The 20,365-nt window shown below is 44.2% G+C and overlaps 1 long non-coding RNA gene across 2 annotated transcripts in view; it reads left to right on the top strand.

Moving 5' to 3' along the window:
- The window catches only part of LOC146796461 (uncharacterized), a 121,065-nt gene extending 119,042 nt beyond the window's left edge, over positions 1 to 2,023 (top strand). For both annotated transcript variants that reach the window (XR_014969619.1, XR_014969620.1), the window contains one exon: positions 1,801 to 2,023. This is a non-coding gene — a long non-coding RNA (uncharacterized LOC146796461). The remainder of the gene's footprint in view (positions 1 to 1,800) is intronic.
- The last annotated feature ends 18,342 nt before the right edge of the window (positions 2,024 to 20,365 follow it).

Genomic DNA, 20,365 nt, shown 5'->3' with positions numbered 1-20,365 from the left:
GAAGATCTCTCTCAGTTTGCTCACTCCAGGCAGTGTTTTATTTGACTGGGGTTTGGTATCTGAAAAGTTTCAGAGCTCCGTCCATCATCTCCTGGTGTTTGCTTTGTTCGCCCTAAGTTGGCTGGGTATGCGCAGACGTAGGTCCCTTGCTCACTTTGCCACTGGATTCAAGCTAGCCTGGCTGATGAGGGCTGTTACCCTGAAACCGGTCCTAGGATGCTTGTTTCCAGCCCAGGGAGCACCTGGCCTGGCAGTTCGGGCCGGACTGTTCCCATGAGGCCCAGGGTCAAGGTTGATTTGCATATGGACTGGGGTGGCGAAGTGAGCTAAAGAACGATGATGGATTCAACCCAGATCTGTGACTGGGGTGAGTGTCTGAAAAGTTTCAGTGCTCCGTCCATCATCTCCTTGTGTTTGCAGTGCCTTATTTGAACCAGTGGTTTCCAGTGCTCGGCACTTATTTGCCAACACCGGCACTTATGACAGTCAGCCACACGGTGGAACTATTTGTCTAATTTGGAGACCAGCACAACAACAGTTGTTTATTAATTCAATATACATTAAACCTGACTACTACCTGCTGCTAAAGCCATTCTATTAGGTTTGGGGGCCTGGAATGGTCAGAATTGTCATGCTTCTACGAGAGTGATGGTTAGTAGTCTGGTTGTTCCTGTAATTGGCAGAACTGACTTCAGCAATGGGTGGCGCAGGCGGAAGTGGCGTCCTGACGAGAGCTTGGCACTTATTCTTTTTTACAAATTAAGCACTGACTCCAGGTCTATTTAAGTGTAGGTGATCGACCGTGACCGACTGATGCACACGTTAACTGCAACTCTTCTATGTTTGAACAGCACCATTAACAGGTCAACACTTGAACATCCTGTAATAAGCAGCACCACGAGCTATTGCTGGAGATCTCTGTAAATGCAGCTGTTAGTGCCCTGGGATATTGCAGCAATTGGTCATTTATTTTTAGATGTACCCCTGGCATATGTAGGCCTAAATTCCATTCATATTTAATTATCTGGCACAGAAATGATGGTTCGCTATTAACCGGCACAGTCAGCAACTATGAGAATTAGGTCCTGACATAGTATTCAAAACTGGTGTTGTTTCTCCTGCCATGAACTTTTCAAATGTCTTTTCTAAGGCAGGGACTGCTTCTTCTACAATACTAAAGGCTTCGCAGAGCAGCGTTTTGTATTGAACACAAGATTATTTTTGCATTCTTTTTACATGCATAATTCGCTGTTACGGTGAAATAGGTCTCACGAGGAGGATTCCAAAGTATTGGAATATTTAAGTGGCTGCGCTTGAAAATTGCCTGTAAAAAAGCATTTAGCGGTTTTAGACTGTATATTTAAATAACAGTGCTTTAAAATGCAGCGTTTGTAGTTGCTACATGTTTTATCAAGGTGCAAGAACCTTTAAGTAATGCGCACTAGAGCTCTTTCTGTTGTGCAAAACGCAACAACAAAAAAGACGATGCAAAAAGCATTTGCTACACTTGTTGCACCAGTGCAAATTTGGCGTAATCTAGTCCCCGGCACGTGCCGGGAACGCTGCCACTTCCCGTCAGATGCGGGGGTGGCTGTGATGCACGCAGACACACGACGGGAAAGCCCTTGTGCATAAGATGATACCCTGTCTGACACTGGAGCCTGTGTTATGCGCAGAACAGGCCACTCCCCACGTGACCCCGAGTCCGTAGATATGTATATATATATATTCGTGTTTACTGCTGGAATCAGTATGTTGTCTCCCTGCTCACAGCTGTGGCCTTCTCTCCTTTTCACACAGGGTCACATGGCTTGACAGCGCCCGCTGCGCCGCGGCCCTGAACTTTAACATTCGTGACGCTGTTCGGTGACCCGTCTGCAGCGGATGTCACGTCCGCGACGTACACGACGTACACTCAGGCCTGTGATATTTGAACGCACTGGGCGCGTGACTGTGACGGAGGCTGGTTGTTGTCGACGGGCCTACGTATACTGGGGCTCCGGGCATGATAAATAAACTAACATTAATGCCATTAAGGTGTGGTGTAGGTTTGTCATTAATTACAATGAAATTAAAATAAAAAAACTGTCAGGGGATGTTAATGTTTTATGAAAACGTTGTAGGCACACCGAAACAAAGCAATACCCTGGTTACACCTACCTAACTCTTTACTTAGTTCTATGGTTACAAATGCAAATTAACCTCATACGGTATAATCAGGGCCACTGGAATTATGCGGCAGGGGAAGGTCAAATTATGCTGCAGGGTTGAGGAAATTATGCGGCATGAAGGGCAAAGTATGTGGCATTATGCAGTACATTTTAAGGTAGAATTTCTACATTATTTTGTCATGTTTAGGCTTGTTAAGAGTGTCTGGGCACTAGTTGTACCTCATTAGTACCAGATCAACATACAAATATAGCAATAAATGACATAAACGTGAGCAGTCAAACTTTGCAAAGGCCTCCACTGCGCGGCAAAACATGTTGCTGCATTTTTACTAACTTTAAAATCTGCAGATTATGCAGTATATGATGGATTATGTGGCAAATGTGGCAAATCTATAATTGTGCGAAAATCGCCGCCCAATCACATAATTCCAGTTGCCCTGGGTATGATAATCACAAATCAAGGGGCCCAATGGACCTAGCGAATGATCACAGAGATTGAGTGACAGTCACGCTCCCTTTTTCTGCGTGACCCGTCTCAGACAATTCTGACCGTGCTTTGTGAAGTGTATGGGCATCAGGAACACTCCCTTGTTAATCACTAGAGCAGAATTATAAGGTGGTCAATGCAGAGGGTCGCAGGTAAACAACTGCCAGAAAAATTAGTATCATGTTTAGACTTTTAAGCGCTTTTGACGTAGTGCAATTATTTCCAGTATGGAAGAGACTCCTGCTGTGCGATCCCAAGTATGGGGTGGTGGAATGAGGCTGTCTAAAGGTGGACATGGAAAGGCTGGTCTATCAGAAGAGGGGAGGGGAGGCAGAGGGGTCATTGTTCCCCAGGTCCTATGCTATTTCAGGGGCCCAAGGTCAGGCAGCTAGACTCATTTAGATAGTTTAGAGGAAGCTTGACCTGTTTATCAATTACGAGACAGGTAGCATGGCTAATACCAATAGATGGTACTAGATTCTAGGCCTGATATAGAGTTCGACGGACAGGTTATGCCTTCTCAAGCGCTATAGACGTTAGCCTGCTTATTACAGGTGCATTTCACCCCTAATATGGTGGACGGAATATTGTCTTGCTTGTGACGGAGTAACCTGTCTGCCGAACGCTAAATCAGGCCCTCTGTCTCTTATGTGCCTTTTTTGATCCTGCAGGATATGTATGTTTTTTAAACTTTGAAATAGGGCGCTAGGCGCAGAAGTGGGCCAGCTTGAGTTTGTTGATCTGGGCCGTGCAAAAACTTTCGGCATGTTTGTGGGAACGGGCAGACATGCCCTGACAGTGGGCCACTTCTTGAAGCGAGAGTCATGTTATGTTATGGTATGTTATGTTATGAGTGTTTTTATAGCGGACTATCACTCGTGCCGGTATCCTGGTGCTTTGCAGGTGTGTGAGGCAAGACTCAAAGGGACTATTCAAAGAGCTAGGTCTTCAGTTTCTTGCAGAAGCCAACAAGAGAAGAGGAGGCTCTGATGTGGTGTGGGGGGTTGTTCCATGCTTTGGGAGTGATTTATGTGAAGGTGCGACCTCCTAATTGGCTGAGCGGACGGTCTTGGGGGGTTGGTGAAAATGTACATGGCTGTTCAGGTAAGCTTGGCCTGTACGGTGTAGTACTTTGTACGTGTGGGTGAGAAGCTTCAACTGTGTTCACTTGTGTATCGGGAGCCTGTAGAGGTTCCTCAGGTGTGGGGTGATGTGAGATCGGGGTTGAGGACGAGTCTGGATATTGATTCTGGCTGGTCTGTAGTATGCTTGTAAGTTGGTTGGTGATTCCTGCATTAAGGGCATTACCGTAGTCCAGTCTGCTGGTGATGAGAGCTTAGGTGAGTGTCTTCCTGGTGTCTTTTGGTAGCTACTTGTGGATACTGTGATAATTTACATCGCAGTTATATAGTTTCTGCTTTGCCCATAAATCATGCAGTAGAGGAGCTAAACTATGGCAGTGTTCATTGTACAGTACACAGATGCCAAGAGAAAGCAGAAGGCTGGCAGACAGCTGACCTATATTTTAACCCTGACCTGTAATTAATCACAGAGATCCATAGGTCTACGCTTAACATGTGGAGGCACTGGCACACCATGACTTGGACTAGGTTTTCATTTGCATGATAATCTCTCAAGCAGAAGGTTTTAATTCTTCGATTTTGGTTTATGTTGCAACAAGCAGAAAAAGAGCCGTTTAAAGAAACATTCAGACAAGAACTGGACTTGTCACCGCTCATCCTATAGCACAAGGAAAAAAATATTCACTGCAGCATCTAAATATACAATCCACATGGGAAAAAGGTTTATCATAGGATTGTTTTAAGAGGACTTAAAAGAAAAAACTTAAACTTGTTTTCTATGTAAATAACTTAAAAATGTTTACAAATAAAGCACATAGCATCTTAGTAAACATTAACTACTGCATTAATAAAGCCCATGACTGCCAGGCACTGGCTATATCCTGGGACACCAAAATACAATATCTTGGACTCCGTCTTTGGTTTGTTTAACATTGTCAGTCTTTATAATATTAGAGAAAAGACCCCAAGTGTCCCTTCTATGGTTACAAATTTGAAAGCGTAGTGCATATTATATGTTGCTGACCTGTATTACCAAGAGCACATAAAAAAACTACAATTTCCATCAATAGGTAGATCTGTCATTCAAAAAGAAAACAACTGAGTTGTGTTTTAATAGCAATGATGGCCAGATATTAAGCACTTTTGTAAATCTTATGAATATATATTTGTTGAGAGGAATGATTAGGTAAGAATATACCTTGAACTAAAATGAACTTTAAATTTGTTTAATTTGATATTATTAAGCCTGGGCAAAGCACTACGCTACGCTCGCGTAGTTTGCGAAGTTTGCGCTACTTCGCACTGCACGAATTGCACGTAGCACAGTGCAAACATGCGTAGCGTTGCGTAGTGCAGCGGTCATTTTTTGCTTGCTCGCGGTCCTCAACATCAAGTTGGCGACCGCGAGCGTGGAAAATAAACATCCCGGCGAGATTCTCAACGCGAGGAGGTCAGGTTTCTCATTGCGAGTGGCCGCGTATGCTCGTGACCGCTCGCGATGAGAAACTACCAGTCCGCGTTGAGAAAGCTGCCGCTTGAGTAAAAATCTACTCGAGCGGCAGAAAACTACAGCTCGCACTGTGCAAGATGCCGTTTTCAATGATTGCACAGTGCCGGATGCTTGTCCGCACTGTGCAATCATTGAAAACAGCATCTTGCACAGTGGGAACAGGGTGCTACGCAGTTCGCGAAGTGCTACGCGTAGCACACGTAGTGCGAAGTGCTACGTGTAGCTCCCGTAGTGCGAAGTGCACTTTGCGTAGCTTCGCGTAGTGCTACTTCGCGAACTACGCCCAGGGTTAGATATTATGTCTATCGCAATTAATTTTTGTATTGCCATAATCGATATGGTTCTAATGAACCTTTAATAAAGAATTACAACATCACCATCACTTGGAATTCCACAGTCTTCAGACTACCTTAAGGTGATTATTGTCAGATGTCTTTGAAAGCGGAGGACATGGACCCTGTAGCCCCTCTCCAAGAGGATTCACCCCTGAGGAGTGTCATCCTGATCTTCCTTGTCTCTCTGATACTCCTCCAAGCCCTACTACATTTTGCCCTGCGTCTCCTGCTGTGACTGTAATGCCAGGCCCCCAGATGGCTACACACTACGTGCACTAAGATATATTCATGTTATTTCCTAAGTTTGGGAATGTAGTGTTGTCCACGATCCAGGAGTAGGGTGAGCGGTCTACGGGTGGACATGGAAAGGAGCAGACGTGCCCTGCTCTGATCCTAGGGACACAGCCGTGTTCTGATAATTGACTTCACACATACATCATTTCTAACTATTCAATAAAGCAAGTAGTTGAGAAGCTACTCTCTTACTGGTCTCTACACATTACAATGTAAACCAATGTTTTTGACAGAAAAGCTTTTATTTTTTTATATTCATTTGCAACTCCAAATAGTTTTGATCAAACAGTATCTAAGCTGTTAATTTGTAAATCTCATTTTAACAGTCTGATGTGACAAGATATATTGAATACCAGAAATGTTTTCAAAAGGAGTCATGTCACTTTGAATCCAGATCACTTTCAGCTAAGGCCTACACACAGCTTCAGCTGTCTCGCCAGTTTCGTATGTTCAAAAAGTAAATACTAAATGCAAATATACGTATATGAGGGGCTTTGGGTCAGCCCTCTTCGTCGATTGGTTTGTACAATTGTCATTCACTTCTGGCCACTGTAGCAGGCAACAAGGAGCAATTGGCCAGCCCACCTCAGTATTGGCTTTTGCTGACAGTGATGGACACATCTGCCTAAAAAGAAGTGCCATTTAGTGTCATGGCTGGTGGGCCTAAATTTAACTTTACCAATACTATTGTCCAGGCTGTTCTATTAAAATTATTTGCGATATTGAATTTTTTTTTATACGTAACATTTTTATTACAAGCATAGGTACGGCACATTTTGGCAACGGCATGTTTTCTTTTTTTCCCTTTCTACTTTAGCGGCGTATGCTTGTGATAATAAATAACAATCCCCCCGCTGCAAACGCCTTCTACCTTTGCCAGAGTGCTAATGTGTATTTTTAAAGAAAAATAGTGCTGTATTTTTTAAAGAAAATAAGGCACACTTGAGAGAAATAGTAGCCACCAAAGGGTTAGGGAGTTTGGTTGTCTGCTAATGATTGCGTTATTTAAATTATTAGTTACATCAGGCGCCTTTCAAACACTATTGGTAGGAATGCATTAATGATGGTAGTCTCAATGAGGCATCAAAGGGTAGGGTGCGTAAACAGTGTATGAATGTTGTATTTGCAAAAGGTGTTAGTGTATAGGTGTTTGTGTGTGTGTGCGCAAAGAGTGTGTGAATGGTATAAGCATGCGCTGTATATATGGTACGTTAAATTACGAAAGGCCGGTATTTCCCTTCAGACAGTAAAGCAGCAGCGGTCCCTCCGCTAAGGTGGGAGCATTGTCCCACTGCTTTCCGAGCAGTTCAAAAAGGAAAAACAAAATGATAATAATGCAACATTATTATCATTTTATATTTCATACTGCAGTGGCTCCATTTGTTTTGCGTGGAGGGGGCCAGGCTCTGTGATGCCAGAACACTGCAGGGGGAGGAGTGGTGGCACTCTCCATGTGCGCATGATTATTTGGCTGGCTGTCTTGGGCCGGCCAAACAGTCATGCGCACTTTGCATGTTCTCCACCGACTGTATTGTACAGCCTGGGTGGAGAACATACCCTGGCTCCCAGCCCCTGTCTGAGCGACGAACCACGGCACTCAGACCAATCACAACGCTGCATTGCAGCATTTTGAATGGCTTTGGGGAGCCTGGGTGCTTCCTGCTGCCGGCACTCAAGGCAGGAAGAAGATGAAGAGGACAAAGGAGAGGCGGCTGCCAGTCGTACCCAGGTAAGTGTTTTTTGTTGTTTAATTCCCCTCACTTCCCCGCCATCTCGCCCACCACCGCCATCCTGTAGCAGCCGCTACTGTGGTAAAGGCTGGTACACCAGCATCCCACAAATACCAATACCCGAGGCATTGCTACTCCCTAGTACAAGAATACAGGTGATGAAGTACTCCCGAACTCCCTTGTCATGGGGGCCTGCGTATCTCTCAAGACAGGCCAGATACTCAACTGAAGATAACCACTTAGCAACCTGGCAACTTTGCCAGCCACAGGTTTCTCACTCATCTACCTTTCATTGACCTAGTTTTTCCCAAAATGTGAATTGTGAGTAGAAAATATGTTAATATGAAAAAAGTGCTGTGTTTTCTTAAGGATTTATGGAGCCCTGGGAAAGACATTTTTCCCCCTCCATAAATCCCCTGTACGTTATATTACTGCCTGTTTTCTGTGAACTGAAGCCCACATTATATCAAACTTGCAGAAACAGGGTTCACACACAATTGAAATATGCCTTTCCATGGCCCCCACAGACCCTTAAAATTCTACTGGGCAAACCGAAAGAGTCTCCGAGGTAGAGGTAGATAGAGAGCCTGAGATATGGAAATAGACAGAAGGGAGTTAAAGAGAAAATTTACTTTCCCAGGGGGGCCCATGGAAGGCAGGTGCCCTGGGCAGTTGCCACTTTGTCCATGCCTTAAAACGTCTCTAATCAGGTGAATGGGAATACTGTGATCGTGCAGTAAATGTAAGAATGAAAAGTGTCAAAGCAGTGTGTATGCACATGTACATGTGTGAGTGCATTCATGCATGTGTGGGCACGTGCTATTCTCCTTCCTCTCTCTAGGCCTGAATCCAGGAGTATGTACAGGACCCAGGCCCAGCAGCATGGACCACCTCTCATAGTGTAATGTCTGTGCTAAGGGCTTTAGCTTTGTGCCTTGCCATGCAGCAATGCTCTCTCAGTTCCACAGATCTATAGCAATGCAGCCCCCCTCTCTGTCTCAGAGGTCACCGAGGTCACCAAGCCACCAAATAAATGAAAATTGAGAGCCAACTTAGTGTACAGCAAAAGGTCTGGGTTGACTCTAAGAGCCCATGCATGAGCCGAGCCAGGATAATATTTGGCATGTAAATGGTACAACAAACATTGGTTTAAAATATGATAATCTCTTAAAAATTCAAAAAAGTATTAATTTAACATGCTGAAGCATTTTACCTTAGTATTTATTAAAAGTGAGAGTTTTTAAACATGAACTTAAAAACATTCCAGATTCTACCATCCTAATGACAATGATATTAGTGAAGAGGCAAGGCAGTCGTCCTGTGTACCCTATATGTGACGTAGAATCTTATTACACATGAATTAACATCAAATCAAACATAAGAGGTTTTTATCAAACGCACATTCTGAACTCAGGAATTTGAATGTGATCCCATATATAATAATCACTTAAAAGGAGGCTTGGTAAAATAAAATATTTGACTAGGCTTGGATCACACAATTCGGACAAGTGGGGAAGCTGGGGTATTGATACCATGTTATCTTGTTTAACATTGTGCAATTCAGCAACTAGGTGGGTACCTCGCTCTCTCCCGTTTTATATCAAAGGTCACTGGTTTGTCTTTAATTCTTGGCAGCTTGAGTGGCAGAAAGAGGCCACATGAAGGCCAAACTCTTTTACGCTCAAGGGTCCAAGAGGGCCTCGAGCTGAGTCAGAGCCATGCATGTGACTCAAATGTTCTGTGACTCGTCAATGTGCTAGGCTGGCATGGAATATGATGTCCACTTATGTAAGTGGGCACCCTGCACCAGTCCAGACAACCCTTATGGTGATTTAAGAGGTCTTAGACAACATTAGAACGCTCTCTAAGTGGTAGCTGTGGAGAGCAGCCTTCAGGCGTAGTCCAGAATGAGTGAAAGTGCTACACAAACAAATAATGGACGGAATGCTGAATAAATTATACATTCACTCCCAGTCAAGAGATCTGGGTTAAATCCATCGTTTTTTTGCGCACCATGCCACCCCAGTTTAGACCCAGCCATATGAAAATCAGCCTTGACCCTATGCCTCATGGGAACAGTCCAGACTGATCTGGCAAGCCAGGTCCTCCCTGGACCGGAAACAAGCATTCAAGAACCGGTTTCTGGGTATTACCCTTCATCAGCCAGGCTAGCTTGAATCCAGTGGCACAGTGAGCAAGGGACCCACGTCTGGGCATACCCATCCCACTTAGGGTGAAAAGTGCTACTCAAACAAATGATGGACGGAATGCTGAATAAATCATACATTCACCCCCAGTCAAGAGATCTGGGTTAAATCCATCATTCTTTTGCGCACCATGCCACCCCAATTTAGACCCAGCCAAATGCAAATTAGTCTTGACCCTGTGCCTCATAGGAACAGTCCAGACTGAACTGCCAAGCAAGGTCCTCAATGGACCGGAAACAAGCATCCTAGGACCGGTTTCTGGGTATTACCCTTCATCAGCCAGGCTAGCTTGAATCCAGTGGCACAGTGAGCAAGGGACCTACGTCTGGGCATACCCATCCCACTTAGGGTGAAAAGTGCTACGCAAACAAATGATGGACGGAATGCTGAATAAATCATACATTCACCCCCAGTCAAGAGATCTGGGTTAAATCCATCGTTCTTTTGCGCACCATGCCACCCCAATTTAGACCCAGCCAAATGCAAATCAGTATTGACCCTGTGCCTCATGGGAACAGTCCAGACTGAACTGCCAAGCAAGGTCCTCCCTGGACCGGAAACAAGCATCCTAGGACCGGTTTCTGGGTATTACCCTTCATAAGCCAGGCTAGCTTGACTCCAGTGGCATGGAGAGCACGGGACCCACGTCTGGGCATACCCGTCCCACTCGGGGTGAAAAATGCAAAAAGAACAATTGATGGACAGAATGCAGAACACAGACTCAAACGCACACGCACTCTCTCCCTCTCTGTTTTGAAAGTCTTCAGAATATTGGTTATTTTACAAAACATTGTGTTATCTCTCTTACTACTCTACCAATCTGCATTCCTCTAAAAATCCCTGGTGAAAGCACCTGTACCCAACTATCAGAAAATACATTTATTAGGGGGCTGTAATACCCCAACCCCTCGCCCCCATACAGTGCTGTGTTGTGCCAGTAAACAAAGTCCCCATTGGGGTCATCCCTGTAGTTTCCCGTCAGTTTTGAAGGCCCCAAACATACATAGTTACACATAAAACAGGTAAATGCGCACATGCAGAGAAGCTGAAATAGGACCCAGACCAGTTGAATATTAGGATGAGTCGCCTGCTTGCAAATCTGAGTTATCTGAATTATTTCATGCACAGTGACAAGCAAGACTTTCATTTGGGCCAAGCGAGTGGTAGAAACTATATACATCATTCTCTCTCCTCTTGTCTCTCTTTCTTTCTCTTTTGTTTCGCTTCCTCTCAATGCTACCTACCTTGGTTCCCTTTTCTCTGACTACCCCGGCCCACAGCGGATTCGTCTTTAGCAGGGCTTTAAGTGGGATGAAAAAATTTGGGGGGGGGGTTCTCACAGGGGCATGGCCTTTATAAATAAGGGTGTGGCTTAAAACATTTATGCTAAAAATATGTGCCCAGCATAATGTGTGCCCAGCTGGTATTTTGCTGCTTCTGTTATTGTCTCCACATATGCAATACAACAAGTAGCATTACACCTACAACAGGCCAGGACTATTGGCTTTCTCAAAGGTTGTTAGATGGATAAGATAAATATACTAAATGCATACATACAACTATGGCTTTGTTGTATTTAATATTGAAAATGCTTTACTTCTTGCGCAAGAGATTGTGGCGTAATGGCTGCCAACTTTGGAGCTGAGAAAGCAGGTTTGAGTCTCAGCGTAAACTCAACATCCTGTGTTTCTTGGCAAATCACTTAATCGCCCATGCCTACCAAAAAATAAATGAATATTTCCTTGTTGGTGCTCATGTAAAGCGTTTCCAGTTTTGAAATATAGAACTGCAAAAAAATAAAAGTTACTTCAAAAACAGTGAAGTGCTGCAGACGTAGATTTTTTTTTCCCATTCTGAGAGTAAGGATGAAAATGGTGAGCCCGATATGGACCCTTCTTGGCACCTGCTTTTAAGAACTGTGCTGGTGCTGAGCACCGGCAGGGCCCGGCCCACTTAAAGCCCTGGGTGAAGATTTACAAGAAACTGACGCATCTGTAGAGATGCGTCAGTGTCCCAGCGCCAGCCGGCAATACCCTTGCTCCACCAGGGATGCACCGTATTTACAATATGGCGCACCATGGCACAAGGACTGACAGATGCATCAGAAATTATGACGCATCTGTTGGCGCAAAAGTCACGCATTGCTGGAGTTGTGTTGCAAGCACGACGCAACTCCAGCAATGCATGGGCGGCCTATACTTATTGTACTTCGTCACTCTTTATGCCTGCTTCAAGCAGGCGTAAGGTTTTGACGCAGTGGCGTCCTAGAAGTGGCGCAGTGAAATCTTGTAGATTTCACTGCGTCACTTCTACAAGGCTTTCCTACGTGGAACGCCTACCCTACATACATTATACCTGACGCAGGGCTTCACAATGTGACGCATCTCCTTAGATGCGTCACGTTCTAAATGGGCTGCAATGTGACGCATTGTTTATGCCGCTGCTGCGTCACAAAAAGTGACGCAACTGCGGCGCAAAAGTGTTGCGAAGGGTTTGTAAGTCTGTCCCTTGGTCTTTAGTCCATCGTTCCACCCGCTCCTGCCATTCCTGCACGCTCGCCCTCAGCACACCGCTCACATAGTGAAGCAGCCGCTTCTGGCTTTTTTCCTGGGCTCTTCCAGACACTACACGCACTGCTCTCTCTAATGGGTGGCTGAGAGAAACCTGCTCTGTTGTTGTACCAAAGGTCCTTCTCTCAGCTCTGATAACAGAACCCTCTCGCCGTCTGGTGGCCAGACGCCCGGAGCGACGTGTTATCCTGCGATACCATCTCTGCACGCCCCCCACCTTTGCTCTAAATTCAGAATACTCACGGGTGTTCTTTTAATTTGCACTTGCTCATCTGCAACAACGACCTTCATCGTGGTACGTCTGGAAACAGCTGCTTTCGGCCCAGTGCTGGAATTGGAAAAAATGTACTCTGGGAGCCCAAGCAATTAGGTTGGCATATAATGTTATAATACATTATAGGACAAGCAGCAGGGTGCATCAAAGGGGCCTCGTGGGCATTGGGAAGGGAGAGGAATACTGATTGGTAGGATTACCATATGAGAGAAAATATTTTTTTTTGTAAAATAAACAACACTTTTGAGGTCTTTCAAAAAAGGGAGAGACAGAGTATATTGTGTGTTTTTGTCTGTGTGAATGTAAACATTCCTGGTGAAATCTGACAGAGAGCTCTACATACCCAACTGAAAGCACCTGTACCCAACTATGTATCAGAGCATACATTTATTGGGGGTGTATTACCCCAACCCCCCCCCCCCCCCCCCGAACCTATGCCCCTGATTATAGGTCAAGGTCTGGCAAGGGAAAGGCCGTGGAGTCAGGTGGGGTGGAGTCCGAGTTTCACAGTCAACTTATACATTTTTTTAAAATCAGCCTCAAAAAATGGGCAACAAAGACAAATGTAACCGCAAATCTGTCCTGACTTAATTGGCCACAAAGCCTGCATTTTAAAATATCTTATGGGGTTAAAGCACCTGCTGCGGAGTAGCAGGTGCCCAGCACATCTCAGGGTATAATTCAAATAATGGTAATATAACTCTGGTGGTTCATGCAACTGCTGGAGAGATCTTTGTTTTGTCCAGTTAGTTTTGTCTCATAAAGTAGCATAGACGGTTAATTTGTGTCCTTCAAAGCCCACTACGTACCACACTGATCCCAGATTTTCTTTTAATGTAGATAGGTTAAGTGGGTTTCTACTTTTGACACAGAGATCCTTTCTTGACTTGCAGTTCATAAATTGCAATCCTTCTGATATAGCACAGTGAGCCATGAACCAGCATCAACGAGCTGCATGCAAACCGCAAGGCATGGGTTTAGAACATTATTGTGTTTTTTCTCAATGTGTCTGTATTGAAGGCTGCTAGGGACCTTTTGGGTAGTAACACATTCTTATTACTTGCGACAACGCCAAGCACTCTGTTACATTTTAACTCCAGACTGTGAATCTCTCCCGCCCATGCACTCTTAACATATAATGCCTACTAGTAAAGATGGTAGGTGACTCTTACACTTTATAACACTCATTGTCGTATGTGACATATCTTGTACATTGATTGTCGCACATTTGATTTATTGTAAATACATAGGGGCTGATTCCGATCCAGGTCGGAAAGCACTCTGACCGAGCCGGATCCGGACTGTTTTCCGACCGAGACGGAGTCCTGCAATCCGACCGAGCGAGTACGATGCGGCCGTATGCTGTCGGACTCGGTTCGGTCGGACTCCCATAGAAGTCAATGTGAGCCGGTCGTACGACGCATACATGCGCTCCCATTGACTGAATGGGTACGTCGCGGACAAGTGCGCCCCCTACAGTGAGTACACGTCGGTGCCATCTGCACCGTACATGCCTGTGTTGGGGAGACCCATGGGTCTCCCCCTGTGTCCGATTCGTAGGGCTGCGGGTCGTAGGGCTGCGGGTGACTCCCAAAGGCAACCACCCGGATGATTTGCGAGCCGGACACTCCGGCTCGCACAGGCTGTCCAACGCGTGCATCGTACTGGCTCGGTCGTGAATCGCATCCATTGCACGCCACGGTTAGCTTACGACCAAGACGTACGGAGCGGTTCGGACCCGGAAACGAGTCGGTTGGGGAATTTCATGTAGCTTGCATCGTACTTGCTCGCTCGTACAGCTGTACGAGTCGGGCGGAAAACACGCGTACGGCGCGTAGTTTTCCCGGCCGGATCGCGATCAGTGCCCTTCCGACCCGGATTGGAATCGCCCCCAGAATGTGTATATGTGTGCATATGATATAAAGCGTGCTGGAACCCGACAAAACTGGGATGAGTAGTGCTATTAAAGAATACTTAAAAAATAAATTAGTAGGTACTATTTAATGTATTTGTGCAACTACTCAGACAAATACATCTGACATTCTTGCAGTGCATGCATATCACTTCTATACATCGGATGAACAAAGTGAAAAGCCTGCCTCCAAAGTTTCTCTTAAGTATTTGTGAAGTGATAACAAGCTGTTTTGTTTTGGTTCCCTCCATTGCATTGGCATCTAGGGCTAGGGTCCAGAGATCTCCAGAGAACTCCGAGCCAAGATCATACTTGAACAAAAGGAGGACTGGTGGCACCTGAATTCTGGCCTTTATTTTTAGGCCCAGCTGAAATCGAAAATAAGAAACCCCTTCACCATCTGCACATTTCAGCTCAGAACAGAAAGCAAACAACGATTGGGTGCTGCTGAATGTGTTGTGGTGTTGGCAAATCACACCGGGTCAGCATGTTTCACTGGGTCCAGGCCAGATCCCGGTTCCGGCTCAAGAATGTGTGCTGAATCTGAGATCTGGCGGCATCCCCCTTATCTCTTGAGCTGTTTCAGATGCTAAAATACATTATACATACCACGTGTAATTATGTTATCCCAGGGGCACAAAACTATCCAAGAAGTGAACTCAATTTAATGGGCCGATCTTAAAGTTTTGACTTCTGTGGACCACCACTGAAGCACTCCTAGATGCAAAGACTCACAGCCTAAGCAATTCCTATTTGAACCTCAAAACAATACACAAAAATACAGAAAAAAGTGTATTCAAATACACAAATTATTAAATATGTTTATTTAATTCACAAACAAAAAATTTCCAAAAAGGAAATTTTAATTTTAATGGAAAGTTTGAACTTTTCAAAATGTGGTTTTATTTAAAAAAAAAAAAAAAGCAATATACATGACTCTAGCATGTCACATTATCGTTTTTGCTACTAATATATGATCTCTTTTTGTCTGCACATACCAGTGCTTCAGTTCACCAATCATCCGTACTAGATTCTGTGTGTTGCTCTGCGAATCGCACTAAGGATACCAATTTAAAGTTTAGCCTCCAGTTTCAAACGCCATCACATTTACAGGACATTTTAAAATGTCCAAAATGTACATGAATGTCAACAGGCCCCTCTAGGCATCACCTGCAAATGGCACATCTCCCACGTGTCAGCAGACTCTCCCCTCTTGGTGTAGAGACCTACACTTACATTACATCCGTTAAACATTATTGCCAATTCTACTTAAAATAAACACTGTTGATTTAGAGACCTTTTAAGGTAATAATTTCTAAAACTGTTTTATCTTCATTAATTATACTACTACTTCAAGTCTACCCTGCCCGATAGTCATTCATTCTAAACTTTATTTGTGGTCCTTGTTTCTGGCCTTATGGTCGTTTCAACCCTGCCTTACAATTATTATTTCTATGGCAGCCACTGTTTGTAATGATACAGTATTAAACATTGGGCCCCGGGGGCGCAGCAGTTGTATGCGCCCCCTGTGAGTACCCCCGGGACACAATGGTATTACAGAAGGGGCCGCAGACGCTTGTGTGTCTGTCTATAATACTGATAGCTCTGGCACACATGTAACTCCAGCGCAATCTTCAGGGGCACTTCCTCGTTTGCATGGGGGTGTGGCCCCACGAAAATGAGGGATTCACTTTACCTTGCACCCGTGCCGTATTACGGATATGGGCACAGAGGAAACCATGCCCTTCTGTGCGCCTCCTAAAGGCAGCCCTCTAGTGGATTCTAAGGGGGTCCCTTGGACTGACTAGCAGGGCCGGACTGGGAACCTTAAATGGCCCTGGCAAACTGCTTGGCTGGACCCCTGGGGGTGTGGCCGAGCTGTTTACTAGGGCCGGTTTCGGCCGATTTTGTTACAGGGAGCCTTATTGTCGGCCCCCTGAAACAAAAACGTTCCTGCAGGGGCCCAAAACCGGCCCCAACCCTCGCGGCTCACCGGGGAAAGGCCCGGTGCCCGCTACGGCCAGTATGGCCCTGCTGACTAGACATCCCCGTGCAGGCAAGTGCAGTCACTCACTGCACCCGCCTGCAAGGAGATCTCTAATCCCCTTGAAAGTGCAGGCAGGTTGCCGTCTGCACTGTGAAAAACAGAGCAACTTTTAAACAGCTGCTCTGTATTTCATTTGGATGCGCTGCCCTGGGGGCAGTGCAGGTTCGTGACTTCCTTGGTGGCAGTGCATTCCTTGCAATATGGCACACTTTCCTTGTTTGCGTGCGGCGCACCTTTTAAAACAGGAGAGCATTTGTTTTTTTCTAATCCAGGCTAATTTTCAGACATTTTGATTTACAGATATCTTTTAGCTCTAATCCCCCATTTTGTACATTTGTTCATTTGCATAGGCCAAATAATTTGCTGTTCATTTGCAAAACGTTGATGCATTTATTTTCATTACTGTGCAACAATCTGATATACATGTATTGGGTGATTTAATATTACGCTTTTAGTTCATATTTTTCGTGTATTTATTTGAATAGCTGGAGCTTAGGAGAAAGCTTGTTATCTTTAGACTTTAACATGAGTGTGCAAATGAATTCTCATATTATTTCTCTCACGTTTTATCACAAATAAATGGCTCACTGGGTATATGATAGTTGTCCACAGCCGCCTCTCAGTGAAAGAGATTGGGTCTTTGATGACACTGCATAGAGCAGGGCAGCATGGTTCCAAGTTGAGCCACCAAAGGTCAGTTATACTCATAGCATTTCTTTCTGTAAACTCTTAACTCAGCTTTGTCTCTTAGAAAGGACTATATAAACCAGACAAACACAGATGAAATGCAAGTACAAATATGTGTTGATTCTATTGAAATGGAGGCCCTCATTGAGGCAATACATTTAATGCTTAAAGGCGAATCATAAGGGATCCTTAAAATGCACTGTATTTATTATGTTGTCTTTTTCATAGGATTTACATTCACTGCTTACGCTCTTGCTACAGTTTTGTTGATTTCCGCAATTACTTTGTTCCATTTATTCTGCAGAAAAATTGGCTTACAGTAAGAGCTTTAAAAATAAGTGTGGATTTCTGGTGTGTGTACAATTGTGCTAAAAGTATCCAGAACTCACAGCAATAATGACAAATTCCTGACAGTGCCTATCATTGTTATGTGCACAGTGTGCATCACATCCAGGGAAGTTGGAGCAGACACAGAGGTCATAAGTTTCCATTCATTCACCTCAGAATTGGCAAGTTAAGTCCCACCTGCCCTTCCAAAGGGCCATGAAGGATCTACTGTTCAGGTTGACAAAATCAGTGTAAAAAACATAACACAATAATATGTCAATATTAATATCTAGCTGCACACAGGAGCAGGTGTCTTTCATTTTTTTTGCAGAGTTGTTTATAGGGCAAACTTCACCTGAATCAGGTATCAGAGCGCTTTACATAGCACCAGTTACGTTACATAAGGACACACATTCATATTTTTGTTATGCAGGGGAAGATTAAGTGATTTGCCCAGAATCACCGGATGTTCAGCGTCATTGCCGACACTCGAACCCAGTTCCCCAGGTCCGAGGTCGCGCGCGCCCTACCCGTTAGGCCAACTCCTCTCTGTCGTGAGCACTCATGTAATCAATACATGGACACGGCATTTTGCGGATGGTTACACTGTGCCACTGAATTTTCATTATGACATTAGTGATGCGATAAAGTTGTTCCTTGCTGCATACACAGTTAGTGCAGAACTGTTGACAGGAATAGTAACCTCTGCAGATCTCGCCGGGGCTTCATACTGGAGGCTCCCAGCCATGGAAGATGCAGTCACCCAGCCAGTGCATGATTTGTTATAAAAAAAAAAAATCTGTGCCAGGGGTCACGCCAGGAGGCAGCTTGCACCACACAATGCCCCTGCCATGCTGCCAACGATAGGAGCAACACAACTACTAACCATCACACTCCTACAAGTGTGACAATTTGAGCTATTTCAGGCCCCCAAACCTTTAAGAATGGGGTGGGGCGGCAGGTAATAGTCATTATTAATGTGTATTGAATGAATGATTACCTGTGGTTGTGGTCATCTCCAAGTTAGCCAGACAGCGCCTGTCACAAGCACTGGTGTTGAGAATTAAGTGCCGGTGCCGAGCACAGGAAACCACCGGCTCAAATTAAGCATTGCTGACCCAGCCCCCTCCTGCTGGAACGACTCTTCCTATGTAACTTTCTGTAGAGCTGTTCACACTTTGCAATGCAGAAGTGATGGCTTTGCTTTGCTTGTTTCTACTCCTGCTTGGATCATTACTAATAATGCTGCCTCATGACCATACCAGGGCTCTTTACAAGTAACGGACTATCAAAGCACGATTATTATCACTAATCATATTAGGTAGGATTAAAATTAATTACAAAATAAATTAGGATCAGAAATAATACCAGACAGGATTTAAATAAACGCATTATTTAAATTCCTACCTGATATGGTCCTTATTGGTTTTCCTTCCTGATTTTGCAACTCATATTGCACCGTAGAGGAGCAGTTTGAACACACAAAAAGTGAGCTGGAGGGGTGTTATTTTGGCAGACATAAGTGAGGCCTACGCGTGAGGAGCATGAGCCCATGTAGGGAAAGGACATGCAATGGACAGGTATCCGGAGGGCGAAAAGGCATTTCACTAGATGGCATCATAATCCTAGCACCAGCCATGTCTGTGGGACCTGATTTCTCAGAGTGTTCATAAACAAAAAATGGATCAAAGTTTTTTCACAATATTTTCACAAATCGACTGAACGGTCATATCAGAGATGGGCGAATCTCTGTAAGGACATCACCGAATATTGCAGAGCTAAACACCAGACGGGGTAGGCCAATACTCTCTTGATATCTATATCTGAGAGTGGTATTCAGTGGACAAGCGTAAGAGTTACCAACGCTCAGACTGAGTGGTAAAGTGTGATAATATATTAGTACTATTGTTGGGCATGGAAGACTCCATTTTCAAGTTTTGGCTTAGCGGGAAATTAGCGCCACTTTGACAGAATGTTATGTAAGCCATACAAAGAAAGTGGATTTCGGCTAATACATTTCAAAAGGTCAGCAGTAGTGTTTCTTGGACGGCACAGGTCAGGAATCCCAACCAATCATTTCTCATGTGCCCACTGCTGGATTTCTGATTGCTCAGAAAACTCAATCCTTAGTAAAATATTTTTTCATTTGTAGGAGGGCAACAATGGATCCTCGTTCCTATTAAACCTTTCAAATTTCATTCGTTTGTAGCTGTAATCACTCTTTTGATTTCAATTTTCTCATATCACGTCTTTTCATTCCTTTTCAATTAATCCCCAGACATTGTTGTTTTTTCATATAAAGTTCTTTTTATTAAGTATCCAATATTTAATAACAATGAGACAGACCCAGCCAACACGTTTCATTGCTTTTGGAACTTCATCAGGGCATAAACAATTAAAAAATATATATATATACATAATCAATACTTTTCTCTTATTAAAATCATCTACTTTATTTCATTGTTTCTTTACTTTTTCCTTTGAATTTTTTAAATGTTTTTGTAATTTTTAATATAGTATAAATACATTTCAACTCTTAGGAATGTGTTTGTAAACATTCCTGTGATTTCGGCTAAGTTACAATCAAGCAGCCGCATCCCCAATATTACTTGCAGATCGAAACACGTTACATATGAGCATTGTGAAGGAACAATATTGGAATAGTGTTGTGTGACTGGATTTTAATACCGACGCTTTATCCAATTGGCACATTAGATCTTGTATGCAAACAG

This window comes from Triturus cristatus, chromosome 10 (genome assembly GCF_964204655.1).
Source record: "Triturus cristatus chromosome 10, aTriCri1.1, whole genome shotgun sequence".
Taxonomy (NCBI): domain Eukaryota; kingdom Metazoa; phylum Chordata; class Amphibia; order Caudata; family Salamandridae; genus Triturus; species Triturus cristatus.
This window is presented reverse-complemented; position numbering and strand designations above follow the sequence as displayed.